This window comes from Giraffa tippelskirchi, chromosome 3 (genome assembly GCF_054371585.1).
Source record: "Giraffa tippelskirchi isolate mGirTip1 chromosome 3, T2T-mGirTip1v1.2.pri, whole genome shotgun sequence".
In the NCBI taxonomy this organism is placed as follows: domain Eukaryota; kingdom Metazoa; phylum Chordata; class Mammalia; order Artiodactyla; family Giraffidae; genus Giraffa; species Giraffa tippelskirchi.
The window spans coordinates 107,535,044-107,557,242 of NC_137277.1; the positions used below are offsets into that span (position 1 = coordinate 107,535,044).

The 22,199-nt window shown below is 38.3% G+C and overlaps 1 protein-coding gene and 1 pseudogene across 15 annotated transcripts in view; one reads left to right on the forward strand and one right to left on the reverse strand.

Moving 5' to 3' along the window:
* LOC145542948 (uncharacterized) overlaps positions 1-22,199 on the reverse strand; it is a 564,353-nt gene that overhangs the window by 332,563 nt on the left and 209,591 nt on the right. The window lies entirely within an intron of this gene.
* LOC145542947 (transmembrane emp24 domain-containing protein 2 pseudogene) lies at positions 19,309-20,329 on the forward strand (annotated as a pseudogene). The gene has a single exon (XR_014080284.1). The product of XR_014080284.1 is annotated as a transmembrane emp24 domain-containing protein 2 pseudogene (transcript).

Sequence of the window (22,199 nt, forward strand, 5' to 3'; positions counted from 1 at the left end):
CATTGAACCTGGACTGGCGATTCATTTCACATATGATAATTTACATGCTTCAGTGGCATTCTCCCATATCATCCCACCCCCACCTCTCCGATAGAGTCCATAATACTGTTCTATGTATCTGTGTCTCTTTTGATGTCTCACATACAGGGTTATCTTTACTGATTTACTAAATTCCATATATATATGTGTTAGTATACTGTATTGATGTTTTCCTTTCTGGCTTACTTCACTTTGTATAATAGGCTCCAGTTTCATCCACCTCATTAGAACTGATTCGAATATATTCTTTTTAATGGCTGAGTAATATTCCATCGTGTATATGTACCACAGCTTCCTTATCCATTCATCTGCTGATGGGCATCTAGGCTGCTTCCATGTCCTGGCTATTATAAACAGAGCTGCAATGAACATTGGGGTACATGTGTCTCTTTCAATTCTGGTTTCCTCAGTGTGTATGCCTAGCAGTGGGATTGCTGGGTCATATGGCAGTTCTATTTCCATTTTTTTGAGGAATCTCCACACTGTTCTCCATCGTGGCTGTACTAGTTTGCATTCCCACCAACAGTGTAAGAGGGTTCCCTTTTCTCCACACCCTCTCCAGCATTTAATGCTTTTGGATAGCAGCCATTCTGATGGGCGTGAAATGGTACCTCATTGTGGTTTTGATTTGCATTTCTCTGATAATGAGTGATGCTGAACATCTTTTCATGTGTTTGTTAGCCATCTGTATGTCTTCTTTGGAGAAATGTCTGTTTAGTTCTTTGGCCCACTTTTTGATTGGGTCGTTTCTTTTTCTGGAATTCAGCTGCAGAAGTTGCTTGTGTATTTTTGAGATTAATTGTTTGTCCGTTGCTTCATTTGCTATTATTTTCTCCCATTCTGAAGGCTGTCTTTTCACCTTGCTTATAGTTTCCTTTGTTGTGCAAAAGCTTTTAAGTTTAATTAGGTCCCATTTGTTTATTTTTGCTTTTATTTCCAATGTTCTGTGAGGTGGGTCATAGAGGATCCTGCTGTGGTTTATGTCAGAGAGTGTTTTGCCTATGTTTTCCTCTAGAAGTTTTATAGTTTCTGGTCTTTCATTTAGATCTTTAATCCATATGTTTGCATTTAAATCTGTGATCAATCAGGCTAACTTTTGTATAAGGTTTAGGTTCATTTTTATTGGGGTGAGGGTGAATGTATATCCAATTGATTTAGCACCATTTGTTAAAAAAAAATAGGCTTCAACTCTTGAATTGCTTCTGTGTCTTTGTTAAACATCAATTGCCTACATTTGTGTGGGTTTTAGGTTCTCTATTCTGTTTAATTGATCTAAATATCAGCCCTATGCCAATACCAGACAGTCTTGATTATTCTAGCTATATAGTAAGTCTTGAAATCAGGTGGACTAATTTCTCTCACTTTATTCTTTATCAAAATTGTTTTAGTTATTCAACTTTACCTTTCCAAGTAAAATTTGAATCTACTGTATTACTTGCTTCTTACTATTTATCCTATGTGTTCCGTGTCTTTGCTTTGTTTTATTTAGTTATTTATTTGCTTCTTTTCTTCTTCTTGGATTATTTTCTATTACTTTACCACCTCTCTCCATTAGCTTGGAAGTTATATGTTTTTTTACTTCTTTTTCAGTGCTTACATTAGAGACTTATAAAATGCATTAATTGGTATTTTACCCTCTCCTTAGACAATGTGAGACTCTTAAAACACTTGACTTCATTCTCTCAGTTTATATGACATTGTCATAATTTAATTATTTCTCTATATATTAAATGACATAAAAGTTTATTATTTTTACACAGATAACACTAATTTATTGAATGATATATTTACCATTTTTGTTTCTCTTGGGAGTATCTCCAAGCTTCCACATGGAGTTATTTTTCTTCTGTCTAAAGAAGAATACTCACTAATAGTTCTTTCATTGTGGATCTGCTGGTGGAAAAGTATTTTTATTTTTGCTTAACTAAAAATGTTTTCACTTCACTTTAATTTTCTAAGCATAGTTTCTACAAGGTTGGTAGTTTATTTATTGGTTGGTAGTTGTTTTTATTTTTTTTCAATCAGATATCAAGACTTTGAAGATTCTGTTATATGCTCTCAGCACTACTATTGATCTTTTATGTTTACTTTGCTTTCTCACAACTGACAAGAATCTTGCCCTCACTTGATTTAAAGTTTGTTTGCCTTTCCTAATCAACAATTTTATTATTATGTAAAAAGATAATCCTTCTTTGTATTTATGCTGCCCAGGATTTTCAGGGCTATGTAACGTCTCTTTCATCTGTTTTCAAAAGTTCTCAGCTATTCTCTTTTCAAATACTGTTCTTGTCCTGTTTTCTCTCTCCTTTTCTTTTGAAATTTCAATTACATATTTTTCATTTGCTTATTGTTTCTTCTCTTATTCTCTTTTCTGTTTATTCCATTCCATTAGTCTCTCCATGAGTCATTCTGTATAATTTATTCTGACCTATATTCCATCTCACCAGTTCCTCCCTTTGTTGCATCTAATCTGCAAATAAACCCATTCATTAAGTTCCTAATTTGAGTTACTGTATTTTGAAACTTAGAACTTCAATATGATTACTTTTTAAAGTTCCTATTTTTTTCCTGCCAGAATGCTCAGTCTTCTCTCTTTTCTCCTTGAACAATAAAAAGGATAGTTATTTTTTTTAATTTCTTTAATTGGAGGCCAATTACTTTACAATATTGTAGTGGTTTTTGCCATACATTGACATGAATCAGCCATGGGTGTACATGTGTCCCCCATCCTGAACCCCCCTCCCACCTCCCTCCCCATCCCATCCCTCTGGGTCATCCCAGTGCACCAGCCCTGAGCACCCTGTCTCATGCATCGAACCTGGACTGGTGATCTGTTTCACATATGATAATACACATGTTTCAATGCTATTCTCATAAATCATCCCACCTCGCCTTCTCCCACAGAGTCCAAAAGACTGTTCTATGCATCTGTGTCTCTTTTGCTATCTCGCATATAGGGTTATTGTTACCATCTTTCTAAATTCCATATAGATGTGTTAGTATACTATATTGGTGTTTTTCTTTCTGACTTACTTCACTCTCTATAATAGGCTCCAGTTTCATCCACCTCATTAGAACTGATTCAAATGTGTTCTTTTTAATGGCTGAGTAATATTCCATTGTGTATATGTACCACAGCTTTCTTATCCATTCATCTGCTATGGACATCTAGGTTGCTTCCATGTCCTGGCTATTATAAACAGTGCTGCAATGAACACTGTGGTACATGTGTCTCTTTCAATTCTGGTCAAGGATAGTTATTTTAAATATCTATATCCGATAACATCAATATCTGGAACCCTGAAGATCTATTTCTATTATTTGGTATTTTCATTCACTCCTATTAAGGTTATCTTGTCTCTGCGTATGTATTGATACTTTTTACTATGTACAAGACATTTTATTTGTAATATTGTTTGTATAAATAAATTGAGGATTAGGATGGTGTTATCTTCTATCAGAAAGTATTTGTGTTCACTTGTCAGTTGCCTGTTATCACCAGAATTCTGGGATCATGCTCAAAGGGATCTTAAAATGAGCTGCAGTTCCTCTGAGAACCTGTTTATATTTAGTTTACCCTTTCTCCTAGGGTGCAGCCCTTTGGGCTTCCAAATAAGAAAGATCCATCACAATCTGCCCCTCAATAGAACTTGGACTCTTTTGTACTTTAAGCCCTTTAAACCTATCAAATGTGCCATTCAGCCTCCTATTTGCCCATGTGAACCATCAAAAACGGCCATAAACACTGGTTTCTATTCTCCACACATTCTTGCTCTTACCTATTTTTACCCCTATATCCAGTGGGCTCATTGTCTACCTCCCTCTTAGAACTTCTAAGGTGCTGACCTTTCTCTCTGCACCAGTTATGATTCACACTCTCCCCTCTCTTTATGCTGCTTATGGATGTTAAGGGGGAGGGGTCTCAACTTTTCTTGCCTCATATTTCTATGAGGAACTTCCTCCTCTTTTTCCCTGGGCCTCTCTCCTGAGTCCTTTCCCACACTTCCCTCTGGGAGGATGAGTGAATCAGTAGGATGTGAGTTTGGGAGAAGCCTCCTGTGGGCTGTGCTCCCTTACCGAGCTGGCTGACTGTACAGAGAGGGCATTGTATTTTGCTCTCAACCATGTGGGCTGTCCTCATCCCTGCAAAAGGAATTCCAGCAGTTTTGAGTGCTAGATTAAATCCATTATGGAAAGTAAAGAAAATACTAAATGTCCATTTGGCCACACAGTAAATTGTATTCTCTGATGCCACTTTTATACATAAAAATTATTATTTTGGTCTCTTTTTTTGTTTGGCTTCTATCTTCTTTTTCAATAGGTTCCAATATCAGGAGGGGGAAAAAAGGAGTGTTATTTATTGATTCCTTAAAAGCCTCTTAATGGCTATTCACCAAAAATCTCTCTCTTCTAACTCATTTTGCAGTGGAAGATCTGCATCCTGATCTCCATCAGTGTGTGTCGTCACCCCAGGGTCATGCCTGCAGCTTGAAGCATGATACTGAGACATCTAGCCATATGCTTTTCCCCTCCCATTGCCATATTCTGTTCACAGTCTGAGATTAATGACATGCTTAGAGTCACAGCAAACTGAAAACAATGAATGTGAAGGTATTTCCCCAAAGACACAGAGACTAGCAACATAAAATGGAACAAAAGCAACCTGACAACCTGTGTGTCCTGCCCACAGCTATAATATCAAAGTTTACCTTCTCTGAACAAAGTAACCAAATTATTAACTATAAATGACTTTTTTTTTAACAGTATGTGGGTTTTTTAAAATAAAGTAGCACACAGCCACCAATAAGACCTGATGTCATTAAAGCTGAGGGACATGTTTCCCCAACCCAGCCTGAACAATATGATCAGTAGTGCAGACTTGGTCTTTAAACCTGCAAACAGTGTTTATATAGACATAACCATAGGTGCAATTCCATTTCTCTTAAAACTTTTCATAAGCTTTAATTTCTACCACCCATCCCCAACTTTTTTTGCAAACATCTGCTTGTTTGCAACTATTTCTGGGCCATAGCAGCACTCCAACAGAGTGCTTTGGCAACAGCCTCTATTGTGGTCAGCAGCTCTGTCTGCAGCTGGGATTTCTTAAAAAGAGTAGCATTTGCCTTATAGTGCTCCAGCAGCAAACAAGGAAAACTTCCATGGGAATCAGATGGTCACAGAGCTTCACCCCTCTCTCTCCTTCCCTTCCTCCATGCAATCAGAGAAGTCAAAGCCACTCATACACATTTCAGCAAGCACGTTACTCACAGCATGGCTACTACATAGATACAATCCCAACCACTAGGCCCTGAAACAGATTGTGAGAAACTCCACTGATTAAAGTGACTGCAGGACTAATAACCTGGGTGTTTTGAGTTGGAAGACTTGTTACAGGTTAAAACTATATCTCCCTGAAGTAGAGACATGCTTCAGGGCCGTCATCTATGTATATGCATGTTTGGTGGGGAGTGGTTCAGCTACAGAATTTGCCCAAAGACGACAAAGACATGGAATAAATAAACACCTATCATTGCCTTAACTATAGTCAATGAAACAAAGCAAAACCAAACAAAAACAACCAAAAATGAAAACATAAATTTTGTCAAAGCAGTAATTTCTGAATTAGGAGTCAGAGATAAGTAAGCAAAGAAGAACTAAAGAGCCTCTTGATGGAAGTGAAAGAGGAGCATGAAAAAGTTGGCTTAAAATCAAACATTCAAAAAATGAAGATCATGGCCTCTGTTCTCACCACTTCATGGCAAATAGATGGGGAAACAGTGGAAACAGTGACAGGCTTTATTTTCTTGGGCTCCAAAATCACTGCAGATGGTGTCTGCAGCCACAAAATTAAAAGATGCTTGCTCCTTGGAAGAAAAGCTATGACAAACCTAGACAGCATATTAAAAAGCAGAGACGTTACTTCGCTGACAAAGGTCCATCTAGTCAAAGCTACGGTGTTTTCAGTAGTCATGTATGGATGTGAGAGGTGGACTATAAGAAAGCTGAGCACAGAAGAATTGGTGCTTTTGAACTGTGGTGTTGGAGAAGACTCTTGAGAGTCCCTTGGACTGCAAGGAGATCAGATCAGTCAACGCTAAAGGAAATCAATCATGGATATTCCTTGGAAGGACTGATGCTGAAGCTGAAACTCCAACACTTTGGCCACCTGATGTGAAGAACGGACTCATTGGAAAAGACCCTGATGCTGGGAAAGATTGAAGGAAGGAGGAGAAGGGGACGACAGAGGATGAGATGTTTGAATGACATCACCGATTCAATGGGCATGAGTTTGAGCAAGCTCCGGGAGTTGGTGATGGACAGGGAAGCCTGGCATGTTGTGGTCCACAGGGTCGCAAAGAGTTGGACACAGCTGAGTGACTGAACTGAACTGAATGTACGTAAGAAAACAGAGGTGATGAGACTTACAAGGTAAAAGTCACAATGAGCATTCTAAAATATGAAATCTTGTCTGGCTAATCCAGGTTGAACAAAGTCACAATAAGAAATCAACCTAAATATCAAAAGAATGCTGTATGAGTTAAGAAAATGAGATTATGGGAAAAAAATAGATGACTGACTAAAATTTAATGTAGCATCTCAAGATGTTGCCATCTTCTAATAACCTTCTAACACTAAAACAACCAAAGATGCTTCACTGAGTCAACATAAGTTTAAATAATTATCACATTGGAATCAGAAAAATGGAAAAGTCTGTGAAAATGGTGAAAACATGGGCCATGGGCTTTTTGTTTCTTCTTCAAAAAAACTATTCTTTTATTAAGGATATTTTTACGTGAATCTAAAATACTTTTTGCAGTGTCAACCTCTCACTGCAAACATCTGTTTTCACTTTGAGGAACTGGGGACATTACCACCACTAGTGTACTCCAATGAAGGTCAAACACTTCTACTTTAGATTAGCCACAGTTTTTAAAACTCACTTTAGGCAAAAGGGCATTTCTTAGAAGAAACACATGCTGTTAGTTCTGACAAAGGGCTGTTTGTGAGGCTGCCTCCTGTCTGAATTGCCCCATAGTCAGACAGATGCTGGAAAGGGAAGTTCAAGAACCATTCTAATCCAGATCCACTTTTGGTTACTTCCTCTGCTTGCTTCCAACACAGCTGCACAGAATAAAACAAAAAGAGGAAATGGGGACACCCAGACTGAATATTCTTGCCTTCAGCAAAACCCTTTAGAAAACCCCCTCAGGAACTTATGACATCACAGAGATGTGTCATCTTCCATATGGAACTTTACTCCAAAAGCAGGATTTATGCAATTTCTTAATGGAGACACTTGGTGAAATACAGCTAGCATGAAAGGCATTAACCTAAGAAAAAGGCAGCACTCAGGCAAAGTCCTTTCAAGAGTTAAAATGTTATTAACCAATTTTTCTTTTAACCAACCAAATAAACAATGGCAAGACACGGTAAGTTGACAACTACAATCCCTTAACCTGTTCAAAGACTTCATCCCCATGGATATACTGAAAGGTACATTTAGTTTATCTCCTATTGTTGAGAAAGAAATATTATAACCTCATACTGAATACCACTCTGAATATGACAGTGCTCCAGGCAATCAGGCCTTGAAGCCTAGAAAAATTTATTAAGTGCACAGTGCTATGGAAACAATTGCAGCCCTGAAACTGTGTCCCGGGGGTGTTACTGCTATGGTTGTAATTAGTCTCAGGGAGGTGATAAGATCTTGAGTTTCTAGAAACTATAGAAAGGATACTTCTAAGAGATAAGAGAAAAATGGTGCAGAGGATGCTATAAGGCCACAAGAAAGTTAACTTTCCTGGGTCTCAACTTTCTGTTCTGAAAATGTGGGGAACCCAATTAATGACATGGTGACCTCTCCTACAATCTGTAGAAAAATTTGCAGCAATGATTCCAGAACTAAGTGTGCACTTCTGTAGGATGAAGGCTTAGGTGGTCATACCTCAGTTGTCTGGTTTGCTTAAGACAGTCAAAGGTTATGCAAGCTGTCTTAATATAATTATTCTTAAAATGCCTCCTTACACTTTTTAAAATGCCCCACTTTGGATGATAAATTACCTAATAGCTGTAGTAATAATAACTGTACTATAGGTCTTAATTTTTTCCCTAAAAATCATTAGGAATTATGAACATGTCTGGTTTTCCTAAATTCACTGATTAGGGAAAAGATTGGAGTTGGGAGTTGGATTGGAAAACTTTAAAAATATCCTTAAAAAAAGTTTCTTTTTTGTAATTTTCAATCTTTTAACATAAATCAAAGATTCATATAGTCTTTTAAAAATAATGTTCAGGTTTCATTTACTTTGATTTCAGTTTATAGAATCCCAGTGGGGGCTCTCTCTTTTTTCAAAGAATATTCTTATTGCATTCCTCCACTGAAAGCTTCCTTGTTTAGGGAATTGAGCAAAATACATATATCATTTTACCATCTGTAGGGTTGATAGCATTTAATTAGGAAAGCCACAAGTACCAAAGGACATTTTCAAAGCGGCACCTCAGGTAAAAGCCCCCTTCCCCACCTCTGCTGCAACTAATGGTTCTGCAACTCATTTTATGCTCATTGCATTACAGAATTTCCCCTAGAGAATACTAAATTCAAATCGGATGAACAGATACTCACAAATCAAGGTACTCCATGTACATACCTACAGCAATCATGAAGTAGTAGGTAGAAAGGAAACAGACAAAGGAAGAAACACATGAGAAACTTAGAAAACATTTATTTCTTGTCTCTCTTTCCCCTTTTCTCTTCTCATCTCCATGGTCCTCTCATCTCCCCTCTGCCATTACTGCTGCCCATCACTATATTATTTTTCCTATAATCTCTCAGTTGCCAGAGACAGAGAGCTCTGCAGACAATCACAATTGAGTTAGTGAGGGACATGTGTTTTCAGATGCCAAAAGTCAATCTCTTTCTCTCTTCTTCTCTTCACAGTCATGGAACTTGCTCTCAGTAGTCTGAGAAACAGAGCTGATAAATACCAAACATTGCTTTTTCAGGCTATGGTTCAGCTAACAGAGAAATCGGCTTTATCTCTGGACAGAAGTGTTTCCTTTACAACACTGGTCCCCAGTTCCTTGCCCTTTGGACTTTTTCTCTCCACATCACAGGCTTTGATCCAGGCTTGTTAGCCGAGGACCATTTAGGCTCATCTTCACCCAAATCCTAGGTCCCAACCACTGATTTCCAATCTTGACCCCAATGAAAATGTGCTCACCTGCTTCTGCATCCCACCAAGCATCTAATTTCCTCCCAGGAACAGAAAATAAGCTATCTAGGTTGATGTGCCTGATAAGGACATTTACACCTTATCTACATTTATATTTTGATTAATAAAAAACCTTCCTTTCACAGGAGTTAGTCCTTTTTAAGTGAGAAATACTGCAAATATCTCAAGCAAATACACCTTTGAAAATTTTCCATCTCTCTGTATATTAGAGTGGGTGTCACTATCTCATGAAAAACAGTCACAGTTCACCAATAAACACTCTAATGAATGCCTTTTTTTTTTTTGGCACACTATATTTCCTTCCATTCTCATTTCCCAGTTGAATTTTAAAAGATTTACTTGTTTTTATAAAACAAAATGATTTGTCTGTCATCTTTGTTATGAAGCTTATAGAGAAATTATAAAAACCCATGTTTGTCCTCCATCATTCTTCACATTACATTATTTTACTCGTTAAGCAATACTTTAAAACATCCTAGATTTACTTTTTCTACTCCGGTTACAGCAGCTAAGCATTTGTCTCAAGAGAGCCATTCCTCAGCTGCCTTATCTGTTTCTGAGAACCTTACTAGTAGATTCGGCTGTGTGGCCACATGAGGTAAGGTCATTCAAGCTCATCTTGTCAAACTTGTCATGACCCTGAGCTCTCACATCACAGAATTTCCTTTCGTGCATTCTTAGCAATTCCACACAACAGGGGATTTTAGCATCTGCTATGCAACATCATAGTCTCTAAATTGAGTGGGTGTTTCAACATAATTTCCAGCATTGTAAAATTGTGGAGCATAATAATAAACAGACAAAGAAAACAGTGGCTCACCTCACTTATTCTACCTCAAAGTGGAAAATTCATAGCAAAAGGAAATAAAATCTTTTCTACCCATGGTAGGGGGTTGGTGACAGGAGTGTGTGAGACGAAATAAAAGCCACATTTCCTCTAGCCATTCAGAAAACATCTTTGTTTACCACTGCAGTGTTGCCAAGGCAACAGCAACTACTCATGACATCACGTCGAGATGGCTATCACAGATACAATAGCACTGCTGTTTAAATGTTACACTGATTCCTGTCCTTCTCTGTCTTTCCCATTCCCTAAAGGAAAGGCAGAAGGATCACCAGTAGCCAAAGACTACAATAAAGAGGAAAACCAGATTGTTGCCTATATTCAGCTATATGTGTATTTGTATATATATTTCTTTTTAGATCAATAGTGAAGAATCAATTGTGCTTTGAGATTAACAGTCAAAGTTCCTCACCTGCCATGACTTTCTGAAAAATCTCAAATAGGAAATAGTGGATTCTGTTGTCGATGATGCTAAAGAAGAAAGGGAAACATCCTGATCCTTTTCTGGATCACCTCAAACCATCAGGTCATACCTTTGTACAGTTTAGTTTAGTTCAGTCACTCAGTTATGTCAGACTCTTTGCGACCTGATGGACTGCAGCACGCCAGAGTTCCCTGTCCATCACCAACTCCCGGAGCTTGCTCAAACTCATGCCCATCGAGTCGGTGATGCCATTCAAACATCTCATCTTCTGTCATCCCCTTCTCTTCCTGCCTTCAATCTTTCCCAGCATCAGGGTCTTTTCCAATGAGTCAGTTCCTTGCATCAGTGTTGGAGTTTCAGCTTCAGCATCAGTCCTTCCAAGGAATATCCATGATTGATTTCCTTTAGGGTTGACTGATTTGATCTCTTTGCAGTCCAAGGGATTCCGAAGAGTCTTCTCCAACACCACAGTTTAAAAGCATCAATTCGTCAGTGCTCAGCTTTCTTATAGTCCACCTCTCACATCCATACATGACTACTGGAAAAACCATAGCCTTGACTAGATGGACCTTTGTCAGCGAAGTAATGTCTCTGCTTTTTAATATGCTGTCTAGGTTTGTCATAGCTTTTCTTCCAAGGAGCAAGCGTCTTTTAATTTCATTGCTGCAGTCACCATCTGTAGTGATTTTGGAGCCCAAGAATATAAACCCTGTCACTGTTTCCACTGTTTCCCCATCTATTTGCTATGAAGAGATGGGACCAGATGCCTTGAAGTGATGGGACCAGATGCCATGATCTTAGATTTTTGAATGTTGAGTTTTAAGCCAGCTGTTTCACTCTCCTCTTTCACCTTCATCAAGAGGCTCTTTAGTTCCTCTTCACTCTCTGCCAAAAGGGGAGGTGTCATCTGCATATCTGAGGTTATTGATATTTCTCCTATCACACAATCTTGATTCCAGCTTGTGCTTCATTCAGCCCAGCATTTCTCATGATGTACTCTGCATATAAATTAAATAAGCAGGGTGACAATATGCAGCCTTGATGTACTCCTTTCTCAATTTTGAATCAGTCCATTGTTCCATGTCCTTTTCTAACTGTTGCTTCTTGACCTGCATACAGGTTTCTCACGAGGCAGGTGAGATGGTCTGATATTCCCATCTCTTTAAGAATCCTCCACAGTTTCTTGTGATCCACACAGTCAAAGGCTTTGGCATAATCAATGAAGCAGAAATAGATGTTTTTCTGGAATTCTCTTGGTTTTTCTATGATCCAACAAATGTTTCCAATTTGATCTCTGGTTCCTCTGCCTTTTCTAAATCCAGCTTGAACATCTGGAAGTTCTCAGTTCACTTACTGTTGAAACCTGGCTAGGAGCATTTTGAGTATTACTTTGCTAGCATGTGAAATGAATGCAATTGTGCAGGAGTTTGAACATTCCTTGGCACTGCCCTTCTTTGGGATTGGAATGAAAACTGACCTTTTCCAGTACTGTCATCACTGCTGAGTTTTCCAAATTTGCTGGCATATTGAGTGAAGCACTTTCACAGCATCATCTTTTAGGATTTGAAATAGCTCAACTGGAATTCCATCACCTCCACTAGCTCATAGTGATGCTTCCTAAGGCCCACTTGACTTTGCACTCCAGGATGCCTGGCTCTAGGTGAGGGATCACACCATCATGGTTATCTGAATCATTAAAATCTTTTTTGTATAGTTCTTTTGTGTATTCTTGCCACTTCTTATTAATATCATCTGCTTCTGGTAGGTCCATACCATTTCTGTCCTTTATTGTACCCATGTTTGCATGAAATGGTCCCTTGGTATTTCTCATTTTCTTGAAGAGATCTCTAGTCTTTCCCATTCTATTGTCTTCCTCTATTTCTTTGCATTGATCAGTTAGGAATGTTTTATCTCTCCTCACTTTTCTTTGGAACTCTGCATTTAGATGAGTATATCTTTTCTTTACTTCTTTAAGAATATAAGTACATTAGCATTGAAACATTTCAATCAAGTGTTCCTTTAGTTTATTTATTGATGGGTGACCATGTGCAAGCATCAATAAATAAATGTAGGTGCTGTTGATGTGGAAGCCTGGCTGGTACATGGAGATCAGATTTAGGGGATCATGGACAGAAGCAGGGATACCTGTTTGTAGGCTATTACAATAACAGCTTTTGCAAAAGGTAACCGTGAACTAGGAGAATAAGTAAGGTGGTGTGTTAGTTGAATTTAGATATATTTCTTTTAGAACTCAAAGAATATCCTTATGGATGGGATGTGGAATGCAAGAAAAAGAAAAGTCAAGGGAATTTCCCAACAATTTAGTGGTTAGGACTCCCTGCTTCCACTGCAGGAGGCACAGTTTACATCCCTGCTCAGGGAACTAAGATCCCACACGCTGTATGGTACAGCCAAAGAAAAAAGAAAGAAAGAATTTCATTTAAAAATAACTTTTTAAAAAAGAATTTCATTTAAAAAAGATTTTTTAAAAAGGTCAAAGATGACCTTAAGACTGTATTTGTATCTTAGCCCGAAAAACTAGAAGAGTGAAGTTCTCTTGCATATTGCAGGGAAAGACTAAGGGAGAATAGACTTGGAAAAGGAAAGGAGACAAGTGTGTTTTGTGGGCATGATAATTTTGAGATGAGTATTCTATTTCAAAGTGGAGGTGTGTAAGTATTCCAAGTGGATAACTTAAGTGGCGTCCCATGGAGGGATCAGAACTGGAAAAAGTCATCAGCTTATAAATAGAATCTTACAGCATCAGACTGGGACTCAAAGGTCTAATTTTAGCTGGCATCTCTTGAATCTTTACTGTGTGCCAGCAACTGTTCTGAGTGCCTTGCATGCGTTGATTCATTTAACTCTAACAGCAATTCAATCCAATCAGGCAAATAAATACTTTTATTATCATTATTTATAAATAAACTGAGAGCAAAGAGAGACTACATAATGTGTCCCAAGCTACATTGTTAGTAAATGTCAAAGCAGAATTTGAACCCCAGCAGTCTGAATCCACAATCTTGCTATTAACCATTATGCTACTCAAATATGTGATATGATCCTGCTGAAAAGAATCTTACAACTTAAAGAAATAAAAGTAGCACACATGAAAAAACACTAAAGATTAATTAGGTACTAACCTATTTTGGCATTGACTATGAGGCAAAGGAGTTGAGAATATGTGTGAACTTCCAAGACAATAGAACACAACAGTGATTAGCTGCTTCATTATGATTAAATTACACAATGGTGATCTGAAAGAATTTTGCAGGTTCCATAGACATCCAGTTTATAGTCATAGATTAGCTTAGTCTCGGGTATTAACAAGCTTGTAATAGCTAATCATTTAGATATTGTGTACACCTTGTCATACTGCCTAACACTTTTGTAAAATTTCACTGTTATTTAAGTCTTTTGTGATCACCCTTCATAAATAGCAGTGAAGAGTGCTACTTAAAGGTTCATTGTATTAACCCCTTGTCTTCTAAATAGACACTTGTAGGCTATGTTCACTTCATTCTACATAATAAGTGAGAACTTAGGAGCTTCGCAGGAATTTCAATTAACTCAACAGATATTTATGGAGCACCAAATTGAGATTGGTAATGTACTTAGCCCTGTGAGAATATCTTTGCCCCAAGATTTTGCAAGATTTGTACCAAGTTGTGCTGATTAATTTCTTTCCTTTGAATATAAAGCAGGGGTCTCTAAATTTCTGATGAGAAAACACTTCTATTTTTCCTATGCAAAGATGGCTAACTCCTAGACATCTGCTGTTTAATATTGCCTTTGTGAACAGTGCTGGAAGTTTGTATTGTGAGAATAGACTCCCTAGAAACATTTTCTAGCTCAAAGAATTATTTGAACAGAGTAGTGTCTACAGTAGCAATGAATGTTTGTGTTCTAGGTCAGTGTTTAACATGGTCCATGGATCAATCCAGCCCATCACTTGTTGTTGCATGGCCCACAAGCTGAAACTGGTTTTTCCATGTCTAAATAGTTGAAAAAATAGGAAGAAGAAGAATATTTCATGTGTAGGGAAATTATATGAAATTCACATTTCAATATCCAAAAATAAAGTTTTATTGGAGCATGCTCATCCATTTATTTACACGTTGCCTATGGCTACTTTTGTACTATTCAGCAGTAGAGTTGAGTATTCACGACAGAGATCATATGTCTTGCAGATGCTGGTCCTTTACAGAAAAAGTTTGCTAACCTCTGCTCTATATACTTGAAGAAAGAGTCAGAATATAATTTGGAATATAAAACAATCATTCATTATTGTATTAATACTTCTGTCCTTGAATATCATAACCCTGTGTAGCAAAACCTAGTCAAAAGTACAAGGACCATCTTTATCAATGAGCTAGAAAACAGAACAACATTGAAACAAACCAACAAATCATCATATAGAAAAATTAATTTGATGCAGTTCTGAGAGATGGCTTCCCTGGTAGCTCAGACAGTAAAGGATCCACCTACAATGCGGGAGACCTGGGTTCGATCCCTGGGTTGGGAAGATTCCCCTGGAGAAGGGAATGGCAACCCACTCCAGTATTCTAGCCTGGAGAATTCCATGGACAGAGAAGCCTCGCAAGCTTCAGTCCATGGGATTGCAAAGAGTCGAACATGACTGAACGACTTTCACTTCACTTCTGTGAGAGAGCCAAATCAGAATTACCATGGCTGCTTTTTAATGACTCTTTACACGTCTATTAAGAAGGCTCATTTCTAAAAATTTCCGGATGGAAAATTCCAGGGCTGGACACATATATTTGTATTGGACATTTTTTTCTGTAGAAGAATGTGGAGAAGAAGGCTTTATGGTCTAAGGACAGAGCCCTTGGACTTAAAACAAAAGCAAGATGACTACTTTACAATTACATAAGGTTTTGACTCATCAAAATATTTTAAAATTTAACTATCTCACCATACACACAACTAAAGTTGGCAAATTAATTATAATTATCTTTTAGTTTGTTTGAAATGAGGAAACTGAGGCCCACAGCATCATTGTTGTATAATTTTTTAAAAGCCATTGAAGTTAGAGTCAAAATCCCCGATCTTCTTCCCACTCAAGACTCCAAGCAACAGTGTCCCTTATCTGGAAACAGACGTGGGAATCCCTGACCAAGCTAATCTCACTGGAATGTTTGTTGTAAGATCAAATTGTATTTATATATATATGAACACACTCTGAAAACTCTGTAACATAGTTTATAAAACGAAGTAGAAAACAAAGAGAAGAAAAGAAAGTAATTTGCTTAGCACAGGTAACTCTTGGATAACTGGGGGTATTCACCTGCCTTCTAGTCTGTGTTCATCTCATTAGCCAAGGTTAATGGAGATGAAAATAAAAATCATTTGCTATAGGAACCGATACTTTTGGTCATCAAATGTTTTAAGCTTAGTCAGGATGAATTTCACACCAGAAGGACCTTTGCTTCACAACTGCATTGCTCTCATCTCTTTCCTCTAGTAAGTAGAAAAACAAAAGCTTTATACCCACTGTAACAAATGCCAGCAATTCAAGATTTCTTTTTACAGCACATACATATGCTAATATCATGAGTGTTAACACCACAGTGTTCCAGATGCCACTCAATCTATGTATTATTTAATAAATTGCAAGTGTACTCTACTGAATAATATAATTGATAAAATCACCTTAACTTTGGACTTCGGTGAATTGTTTGTGTGATGGTGTTGTTCTTCATTACATGCCTGAATGCACTCATTAAGTTCAGAGTGAACAATAAGCCTAAAAAAGCACAAAGATGGTGCACCTGAACCAGCAGGAAGTCTACATTTCAACCACCCCAGAATCTGGCAGGTCTAATCCCTGGGAAGGAGCATCTTCCAAGCATTGTATCTACATTTCATACTCAAGAGGTGATTTAGCTTTTTGGTTTTCAAAAAGTGAGGAGAGCTGAATATCCTTAATTATAAACATAAACCTAAGATGGGAAGGTTCTTAAATTCATCTATTTTTCAAGTTATTAACACATTTTACCTGTGTTGTTGAAATGCCTAAGCTCATTTTCAAATTCATTTTCCCTCAAGCTGTGCATACACTTGCCTTAAAATAGCACCACATTCCTGGGAACTTCTGAGGCTCTTTCATTCTCTCCTTGCTATCTGATAGTAAAGGATGTACCCAGCTAGTCTGACAAAGGCTCTGCACAAGGGCTGTGCAGCTTCATCCCTGTTGGAAAGAATTTCTGAGACAGATTTGGCTGATGTAAAGGGTTTATTTTTCTGGGTTCCCAAGTTTTAAACAAAATCCATTCACTAATTCATTTACCAAATACATATTAAGCACTGGACTATTCCAGGCTCTGGGGATAAAAAGAGACAAATAGAATAGAATAGAACAAGTCTCTATTCCCCTGATTATTACATTAGTGGGAGTAGAAGGGGAAAGATAAACAATAAACAGAGCATCTAGTATAATAGGTTTCATTATAATGAAATATAATATGTATAGTATAATATGGTATGATAAAGTGCTAGGGTGAAAACATGATGTGATAAGAGAGCAGGGTAGTAGGTGGAGCTGGAAATACTATGTTACATAGAGTGCTCTAGTCGCATTAATAATGTTCCCCAGTTCTGCTGGTTGCCCTCTTTTTCCAGGAACACTAGAAAGCTACACTTGCTCACATTTCAAAAATTGACTATATGACTTACTTTGGCCCGTGAAATATGAATAGAAATGACATGCCACTGTCAGGCTGAAGAATTGGGGAGCCAGTGTACAGTTCTCTGAGGTGTTTCCCCCTGCTGTGTCTGTGCTTTAAGTCTCATGTTGAATAGAGGCATTACAACTTCTAGTTTCTAGTCTCATATCTAAGAACTTTGGAAGCCACCAGTCCTTTCCACACAAAAAAAAAAGTTGGAAAAAATGAAAAAGCAGCAACTTTTCTTAGATCTAACAGAGAATTCAGGTCATGGGACAAAAAAATTGCCCCCTAAATTGGAGAGACGAACAGGTGGATACAGAGAATCACAACTTATGGGAATAAAAACCTGCAAGTACAAACATCCACAGGAACCAGTATTAGGATCATTTTCTCAGTCATGTCTTACTCTTTGTAACCCCACGGACTATATAGCCTGCCAGTCTTCTCCATGCATGGAATTATCCAGGCAAGAATACTGGAGTAGGTTGAGAAAACCTAAATAGTAATTGATGGAATTGCTCAATATGGACAAATGAAAAAGCCCAGGTTTAATCTTAGGAGGATGACCCCTACACCCTAGTGAGGTATACCTCTAGAAGCCCTACCAGGTTCTCACAGCGAAAATCACAGAAAAATTCCCTGATGCTTCCAGCAGGGGAGGAGGGAAAAGTAACTATTTTGAAATAAACCCAGAGTACTACGTTTTTATTAGCAAGGCATGCCCTCAAGAGAAGCTATTTAACTAACAGTTTAATTATTAGTAAAAACTATTTTAACTCATAGTTAATCAACTTGAGTTTATCAGAACCTAACTGATCTGGAATAAAGGAAATGCCCAATTCCAGCTCCCTCTAGCCTTTCTGCCTAAACTAATGGTGATGGGGATTCAAAAGCACTAGTGAAGGTCACAGCCCAAGGGCACAGGCACAGACTCATTAAAACCTGGAAGTCAAAGTATAGAACTATAGAATGCTTTTTCTCCCCCGGAACCTTACCACAATATCAATAGGGTCCCTGTGTAATAGGTAGATAGTATGGAAAGAACTACAGGCCTCAGAACATATTTAAGAAAAAGTCCCCAGGGAAACCCAAAGACAACAGGAGAGACAAAAACAAGGGCAACAGAGGAAATTTTAGCTTCTGACATCAACAGCTAGAGCAAACAATAAAGACAGCCTAGTAAACAACTAGAGCAAACAATAGACGATCCAGCTTTTAAACAGATAAACACAAAACTCACAGTAAAAGCCTATTTACCTCAGTACCTTTTACCTAGTTCATCATGTCTGCTTTACAAGAGAAAATCATAAGGCATACTAAAAGGCAAAAAATATATATAGTTTGAAGAGACAAAGGAAGCATCAGAACAGAAACAGACATGGCAGAGATGTTGGAATATTAGACCAGAGTTTAAAGCAGCTATTATCAATATGTTAAAGGAATTGTGGTGCTGGAGAAGACTCTCTTGAGAGTCCTTAGGACAGCAAGCAGATCAAACCAGTCCATCCTAAAGGAAATCAACTCTGAATATTCATTGGGAGGACTGACAATGAAGCAGAAGCTCCAATACTTTGGCCACCTGATGTGAAGAGTCAACTCTTTGGAAAAGACCCTAAAGCTGGGAATGATTGAAGTCAAAAGGAGAAGAGGGCGGTAGAGGATGAGATGGTTAGACAGCATCACTGACTCAGTGGTTATGAATCTGAGCAAACTTCAGGAGATAGTGAAGGACAGGAAATCCTGGCATGCTGCAGGTCATGGGGTTGAAAAGATCAGACACGACTTAGTGACTGAACAACAATAAGGGAAGTATAATGCAAAAAGTGTACAACATGCAAGAACAGATGCATAACATAAGCAGAGAGATGGAAGGAAATAAATGCTAGAAATCCCATCCTATTTACAAATCCTGCTCATATTCAAGGGCTTATTCCTCCAAATAATCATACAGAGTGTACACATGAGGAGGGAAGAATTTTGGGGCCAGCTCCAAATTCTGCCTACCACAGGGAGCAATTTGATGATGATTTGAAGCAGAGAAGGGAGAAAGACACTATCTGACTTATGTTTTACTTTTTTTCTTTTTTTTTCAACATTAAACTTTTTATTTTGTATTGGGGTATAGCTGATTAACAATGTTGTGATAATTTCAGGTTAGCAAATGAGATGATAATATGCATGCCCGCGTGTTAAGTCACTTCAGTCATGACCGACTCTTCGCGATGCTATGGACTGTAGCCCACCAGGCTTCTATGTCCATGAGATTCTCTAGGCAAGAATACTGAAGCCCCCTCGGGTGGTGCAGCCGGAAGGGGCGGAGCTGAGGTGGTGGGGGCTGAGAAGGCAGCGGTGGTGGCGGCGACGACGACGGTGGCTCTGGAGGCCGCAGTCCCAGTCCTGGCTTTGGCCCCAGCCCCACCATGGTGACACTCACTGAGGTGCTGGTGCTCCTGGTCGCCCTCCTGGCCACGGCCTTGGGGTACTTCGTCAGCACTGAAGCGCATGCAGAGGAGTGCTTCCTCGAGCGGGTCACCTCGGGCACTAAGACGGGCCTCATCTTCCAGGTGGCCGAGGGCGGCTTCCTGGACATCGACGTGGAGATTACAGGGCCTGATAATAATGTAATTTATAAAGGAGACCGGGAGTCCAGTGGGAAATACACATTTGCTGCTTACATGGACAGAACATACATACAAGTTTTGTTTTAGCAATAGGATGTCCACCATGACTCTCAAAGATAGTGATGTTCACCACTGATATCAGGGAAGCCCCCACAGGACAAGACATGGAAACAGAAGCTCATAAGAACAAGCTAGAAGAAATGATTAATGAGCTGGCAGTGGAGATGACAGCCATGAATCATGAACAGGAATACATGGAAGTTCGAGAGAGAATACACGGAGCAATCAATGACAACACAAACAGCAGAGTGGTCCTTTGGTCCTTCTTTGAAGTTCCTGTTCTAGTTACCATGACGTTGGGACAGATCTACTACCCGAAGAGAGTCTTTGAAGTCTGAAGGGTTGTTTAAAAGCCTTTTCCCGATAATCCCAAATTCATAATTCACTGTTTACCAAACATCTTGGTCATAATAATGTCATTAGTTTCTATGTCATTTTCTGAACTGTATCTTCACAGCTTTTGTTTCTTTGTGATTAATAGATATTGGGGGAAAACACTCTTTTAGGAAAGCTATAGTGAAAATTTGACATTTGATTGGCATAAATTCGTATTTGAATTCTGCCTCCGTTATTAAGGCCCTTCCAAAACTCAAACACTGAAAGCATAATATAGGCGTAGAGTCCTTAGTTTCCTTTCCTTTTGTTTTCATAATAAACGCAGTTTGTTCAGGATAGTACTTTACGAAAATGACCGCATTCTTGGGATCCCTTATCCTACAGTTCAAGTCATTAGAAAGATTCATTTTGTTGAGAAACAACAATCCGAATCTTGACATTTTCCATCCAGCTTGATGGCAGAGCTCTGTGACTGGAGTATGTGACCAGGTTGGTACGTTTACACTTTGTCTCTCTTGTTTTTGTTTTAAGGTAAGACTTAAACCAACAACCTTTACCCCTCACCCCCAAAGTTTCACTTTGAACCTTAGAACTCAATCATCTCCACTTAGAATTGTTGCCACAAGCAGCTAATAACCATTTTTTGGTTTCTGCCTAACCTTGTAAGAAGTCTATTAAAGCTAGTTCTCTGCATGTTTCAGCAAATGTTAGCTCTTTTTCTTTCTATGCTGGCGCACCCACTTTCTCTACTCTTGGCATGTAGGAGGTATGCATTCACATAATTGGAAAAATCTGGATTTCTGAAGCCAAAGGGTTAAAGCAGTGATATTTCTTTGCAGTGATATATAGCCACTATTTATTTTTGATCAGTGGCATTTTGGTCACTGTTTAATTAAGGTACCGAATATCACTGTCAGTACTAGGGTTTTTGTTTTTTTCTTGGGTCTTTCTTTTTTGGCACATGTGAATTTTGTTTTGTATAAAACGAAATGACTTTGTTTTGGTCTCTGGTGATGGGTTTAAAATTCAAGGAGCATCTGGTTTTGGTGTGGGGATGATCCAGGATTATGTTGTAACTGATGTATATTGGTTACTTGTACTTTTTTTTTATTTTAGTCTTTGCAAGGGGAAAACTACAGGTAACAAGTTTTGTATAATTAATTTGAATTTGTTACAGGTTTTCATGTTCAGGATAAACAATTTTTCAACCTTGGGTCAAAATACTTGCAAGTTTAAGGTGACTGCATTTTACCCTAGGACAACTATTGCATGCCAATTTGTGTGCATGTGTGTGTCCAAACACTTCAAAACTGAGTTAAAAGATGTAAATTTAAAATTGGTTGTGTATCTGATCTGCCCCAGGTTCAGTAAATAAACAGTTCTTTTTAAAAACAACAACAACAGAAAAAAGAATATTGGAGTGGGTTGCTATGCTCTCTTCCAGTGGTTCTTTTCGACCCAAGGATAAAATCCACATCTCTTATGTCTCCTGCATTGGCAGGAGTGTTCTTTACCACTCGTGCCACTTGGGAAGCCCACTAAATAATCAATTCAACAATATATGCTCTAATTTTAGCATGTCATGTCAAATAAAGACTGTATTTGTATAATATTTTAATGCTAAAATTTCACCATTTCAACTGTCTAGCCCAATAACCCCATTGGGCTATGACTATTTCCATCTAAAAGATAAAGGCTGAGGGGCAAAACTCAGAGATCGTACATCCCCACATGCCCAGCTTATTTTCACAAGCACATACCCAAGTCTCCTTTCTCCTTTACAGTGGGAACCACAGAGACTTTAAACTTTTTAATAGGGGATATAGAGGGAGGATGTTGTCATAGGCTGGTTTCAAAGAAAACAAAACAAAAGTGTGATATTACCAAATGAAAACCCCCTTGCCTCCTTTTCCCATGAAAGTACCATGGAGATAGGAAGATCTGGGAGTTTGG